Source organism: Adiantum capillus-veneris, chromosome 9, assembly GCF_014529385.1.
Source record: "Adiantum capillus-veneris isolate H3 chromosome 9, ASM1452938v2, whole genome shotgun sequence".
NCBI lineage: Eukaryota > Viridiplantae > Streptophyta > Polypodiopsida > Polypodiales > Pteridaceae > Adiantum > Adiantum capillus-veneris.
The window spans coordinates 92,779,551-92,785,737 of NC_140939.1; positions in this window are offsets into that span (position 1 = coordinate 92,779,551).

A 6,187-nucleotide genomic window follows, 5' to 3' on the forward strand; every position below is an offset into this window, starting at 1 on the left:
TTCCTCATTCCTTCTTCTCTTCTTGGAGCAAATCCTGATGGAATCCCCTTTGAGACATGTTTTGGAAATGTTGATGGATTTGTAAGTCTAATTGGTGGTCTCTTGGTTCCATTCAATGAGATAGGAGCTACACTCCCATGAATAGCTATTTTGGATGTTTGAAGTCCATTTGATTCCATAGTTTCAATGTTAGCTTCTTGTAAATCAGTCTCAAAAAACCATGGTAAGCTTACACTCGGTTGAAAGTAGTAAGCAGAGATTGGAGTACCCATGTATGTATATCTTTCTAGATCAATTGGGTTGATAAGTTTTTATTCTCGTCCATACTTATCTACCATTAGAACTTGCACTCCCTGGTCATCTGTGTATGTGAAGGCATAGAGGTTCTTGTAGTCTGTCAACTCTTCGATGATGGAATTTAAACATCTATAGAAGTTGTTTTGATCCCCAATAGGTAAACTATAATGGCCATCATAAGTGTAATCCGTTAGAACTCTCGTGGCTTCATTGGTTTTGATGAACCTCACGTTGGGTTTGTTGATTAGAGGATGCTTCTCCTCTAAGTCTCCAGCAATTTCCACTTTTGCTCTTCCAAAATCTCGCATTTTAGTTGATTGGTTTGGCTTCCAGTGAGCTACATGATCACTTGGCAAATATCCATGAGCCATGCCTTGAGGTTTGGCTTGATATGATTGATAAGCCTCATGGTCTTGTCTCAACCCTCTTGTTATAGGTGTTGTAGTATTTCTGGTTGTTTGTGTAGGTGGCATAGCTCTGAGTTGAGTGGGAAACCCTAATGATAGATGAGTTGTCATGTTTAAGCCTCATTCAATACTCTCAAGATGGTCCTTGATAAGAACACCTTGGCTTAGTGCACACAATCCCTTTTTGCCCCTGGTCAAGTCTCTAAAAAGTCAGGAATTTGAGACTTTTTTGGTCTCTGGAAATTGGTTATGGGTACCCTAAAAGTTTGAAATTAGGAAACCTAGAAAAAATTAAAATCTCTAAAACCAAAACTTGCTATTGCCCGCAAGCTTTCTTCGTAGCTATACCTGACTCAATTTGGAGTTGTGTGTCAAAAGTTAAAGCAGTTTTAGTGAACTGCACTTGAAACAGTACTCAAAACAGCTTCAGGATCAGGACACAAAGAGATTTTGTTCTTGTATTTTGGCTTCCAGAGGGTATTTTTCACTCAAACTTGAGATTTGGGATGTACTCAAGTAGATCTACAAACTTATGAAGTCAAATACCCTCACTATGTAGAGGTACACAGATCGCGATCGTTGACCCCATGTCACAAATTTGGAAGATTTTTGCACAGTAGCTAGCCCTTGATGTCTTGATACCAAGTGTCTTTGTATTTTTGAATTTGGAGATGTTTTGACCAATGAAAACCTAAATCCATGTGGTTTTTCGGTTATTGGCCTAATTGTGTAACTGGGACTTTTGACCACTTTCTTTTGCTTTTTTGACCTTGCTCCTTTTGGAAAATATGGTGCACTAGATGTCAGCTACCTACTCATAAATTTTCAATCCAAAATGTCACTGGGGTACACCGATCGCGATCGTAGTTCCAGCTCCTTTTTGCATGAAATTTTAGGAGTTGATAGACATGGGTATGATTAGTCTATTCCCAAACCCATTTTGCATTTGGATCACAAAAACTTGAATTTTCTCAAAATTTTGGTTTGAAGGATCAGTGTTTGCCCTATTTGACAACTGTCTTTTAATTTTTTGACCCTAGTTCTTTTGAGAAAGTTGTTTGTCTAGTTATCAACTACCTACTCACCAAGTCTTAACTCAAAATGTCACTAGGGTACACCTTAAGACTACCTGCCAGACACTTTTGTATTTGGACTCAAAAAAGTCAAGAATTTACAGTTTCTTCGTCTGAAGTGCCTAATTTTCCAATTTTATCAGGTTTGATTGATTTTGATGTTTGGTTTGGGATTTGAGAGATACCTAGGCTTGTCCTATGCACAGGCTATCCCTCTGCATGGTTTCTTCCCAGTTTTGATGTGTTTTGGTCTACTGAAAGTCAATTTCTATGTCACTTTAGCAGTTTTTGACTTGGATCTGTATTCATTGGTTTTGACCAGTTTTTTGTGGTTTTTGACCCTAGGTCCTTTAGAATTTTATGTTTGTATACCCTTGAAGAGTCTACTCATCAAATCTGATACAAATCTGAGGTCTAGGTACACCGATCGCGATCGTAGTTCTGAGCCCAAATTCAACCAAATTTGGCATGCTTGTAGACACTGATGTTTTAAGGCTATCCCCCAAGTCTTTTTGCATTTGGATAAGAAAAAGTCAAGATTTTACAGTTTCTGGGTCTGTCAGGCTAGTTTTACCCAAGTGGCCTGATTTCCTTGATTTTTGATGTTTTTGGGTGTGGTTGCTTTATACAAACTTGTTTAGAATCTTATTAGGAAGGCACATGTCAAATCTTGTACAATTCTGACACTGAGGTACACCGATCGCGATCGTAGTACCAGAGCCAAATCTGATGAAATTTTACAGGCTCTCTCTGACAAGTATTTCCCAGTGTTTTGTGCTACCACTTTGTGATTTGAATCAATTTCAGCTCTGTTGGTCAGATTTTCTAATTTCAGAGTCTTATGGCCCTTTTGCCAAAGTTATGGTTTTCTGATGTTTTTGACTCTATCTTTTGCCCCAAATCTGACTGGAATGTGATTTACTTATCCTACTCCTAAGTACAGAAATGAAAGAACATAAGAAAATGAATCAAACAAAACAAACATGATAAAAAACGGATGATGGATCAGTACTCAATCAATACAAAGAAATTTGAAGAGAAAAAATGCTTAAAGCAACCTCACTCACAACTCCCTATACCTCTCAAGAGTAGATCTAGCCAGTCCACAAAGCCTAGACTCCACTAAGCACTAAACCCCTATCTAGATGCTTCACTGAAATGTAAATGGAATGGAAATTATCTTTTGGAACAATAAGAAAACTTTGAATACGCACTCGGTCACTCATCACCTAAGATTCATTCCCCGGCAACGACGCCAATGTTTGCGGGTCGCCGCGACGGACGTCCATAGCATAGCCTTCAGGCATCAACATAAATATCAATACCAGGGAAGAGACTCGGATGAGGCATGGAAACTCACTAGGGTGTCAATCCTAATGAAGTGAACTCGAAGAGATGCAACTACTTACTCTACAAGCAAATCAAATGCACTAAAGCCAAGTAATCTGCCTATGTCCTTCTACACAGCTCTACAGTCATCACGCCTGTTTACCATGCAAATCATATTGGATTCGCACGAAACTTGAAGGGAAGCTACAGGGGACTATCAAGAGCATATCCTATCACTGTCACACCATTCTGGGGAGGTACATGGATCGCGATCGTTCGTTCCAAAGTACGCAAAAACAGTAAACGGATGACTGTAAAGGGTCGTTTTTGGGTCCCTAAAGCCTCTCCTAGGGTCAAAACAACATAAAATACACATATAAATACTCAAAACAACGATTTAAGGCCTAAACGGATGCGTTTGAAACCTTCACCGAATCTTGAATGCTTACACTTGAATGAAAGAGTAGAGTAAGAGGAACACAATGCAAGAAACAAAACTGAATTTGGATTACCGTAGCCACAGAAGTGATGATTACAAGTTGGAGCAAAGAGGTAGCTCTCTGTGCGTACCGCAATAGTCACTTATCTTCAAAAAATAATCTCCCCTTCACACTAACCTTAGTGTATTATATACCTAGGGCTCTCTAAAGTGGCCGGCGGCCCAACCAACTTCTCATGGACCTTTACATACATCACTGGAAAAAAATACATCTTTGACTTAGACTTGACATAGACGATTGTCATTAGGCTTTTACAGGGTTTGATGTATTAAACATCGGAAAAATAATGTGACCACATCAAAACTTTGGCCGGCTGACCCAACGGGCGCCTTGGCTAGGTGGGCACTTGTATGTTGTTATCAGCTCCAAACAACCATTTTTTGCATAACAGGTGCCTTACAGTCTTCTACGGTTTGTGCTATATAGCACTTGTTGTTCCCGCTTCATTTCTCATCTTTTTGGACAATTTTCACATCAGGTGCAACATCAGATTGGATGGGGACAATTACCCTATGTCCGCTTACATGATGCAACATGTTCTTGTGTCAAAGGGTGTGTGAAATATTGTGCAGGGCATTGATGTACATCGTGGTTTTGAGGATGCAGGCGATGTTGAGGATGTGGCAAGTCTTGTTGCAAGGATTACTGCTATTAGAGTTGTTATGCGTACAACAGAACAATCTCGTTGGGATGTACATGATGCACAGGCTCATGCATTGATTGTGTTGTCTGTGAAGCGCACCATTGTTCCTCACATTCGTTCAACATCTGGTGCAACATTTACCATGGTTGACAACAAAACAAATGTCTTCAAGATGTTTGTTGTTGAGGACAGGTTGGATGGGGACAATTACCCTATGTGGGCTTATATGATGCAACACGTTCTTGTGTCAAAGGGCGTCTGGAATATTGTGCAGGGAATTGATGTACGTCCTGGTTCTGAGGATGTAGGCGATGTTGAGGATGTTGCAGGTCTTGCTGCAAGGATTGCTGCTATTAGAGTTGTTTTGCCTACGACAGAACCAGCTCGTTGGGATGTAAAGGATGCACAGGCTCATGCATTTATTGTGTTGTGTGTAAAGCGCACCATTGTTCCTCACATCCGTTCAGCAAAATCTACAAAACAGGCTTGGGATATTTTGGCTGGTCTTTATGCAAGTTGCAATGAGGCTAAAATTGCTTTGCTACGTAAAGAGCTGGAGTCAAAGATTATGCATGAGGAAGATGATATGGACACTTTCCTTGCTGGTGTCAAGGATATCAATGAGAAACTTATTTTTGCATGTGTAGTCATCTCAAGCAGTTCCCTTGTGCAGACTGTTCTTGATGCCTTACCAGGTTCTTACCAAACTTTTGCTAGTACTTGGAGACTTATGACCCAAGGAAATCCTGAAGTTGTCAAGTTTGATGCATTATGCACATTGTTGTTGCAAGAGTCACTTTCCACAAAAAATAGGACTAGACAATGTGCAGTTGAATAGGCTTTTGTTGCTTCTCAAAGAGAGGGTGATAATAGCAATGCAGCCACTTCTTATGGTTCTGCTGCGAGCAAGTGGCAAAACTTCTGTTCCCAATGCTTCTGCTGGCAGCACTTCGTATGTCAATTCTGGTGATAAGGGCAAAAAGAAGATGCATTGCCATTATTGTAAAGCAAATGATCACTTGATCAAGCAGTGTCCTAAGTTGAAGGCCAAAGAGGCTAAGAAAAAAGAGGGTGGTTCCACTGCAAATGCTGGTTCCACTACAAATGCAGCCATTGTTGAGTCTTTTGTGAAACAAGACTGTAATGCTGATGTTGATGCAGAATGGGCTTTTAGTGCAGAGTGCACTTACAATCCTATTGTCCATGATGCATGCATGTCAGTTGATGCAAATTCACATGTGTGGTATTTCGACAGTGGTGCTACAAAGCACATTACCTTACATGGTGAATTGTTCACTCTCTTGAGTCTGTCCCTCATGGGAATTCAGCCACTTGTGCCAACGATGCCTATTATCCGGTTCAGGGAGTTGGAAAGATTGTTCTTACTGCTGCAAATGGCAGTTCTTTCACACTTGTTGATGCGCTTTATGTACCTGAAAACAAGGAGAATCTTTTGTCTGTATCTGCACTTGCTAGACTTGGACTTGTAGTCAAATTTGTGGATGACAGATGTACATTTCATGATCTCAGTTTTGGTGATGAAATTGTTGCATCTCGGCTTTTGTGCCATGGGCTGTATAATCTCACTTTGTATGACAAGTGTGGACAAAATTTTGCAAATGCAGTTGCATATTCAAGGGCTATTTTAAATGCAAAACTTTTGCATGCACGTTTTGGTCATTTGAATTTTGCCAGTTTGCTGCGTTTGCAAAAATATGATATGGTTGCTTCTTTGCCATCCCTTGAAGCACCTGTCAAACATGTTTGTGAAGGCTGTATTTTGGGTAAGATGCAACGTTTAAAGTTTCCAAAGGATGGTTCAGTTAGGGCCACATACAGGTTGCAGCTTGTGCATAATGATGTTTGTGGGCCCATGCAAACTCCATCCTTGGGCAATTACCTTTACTTCGTGACTTTCATTGATGATTACTCCAGGAA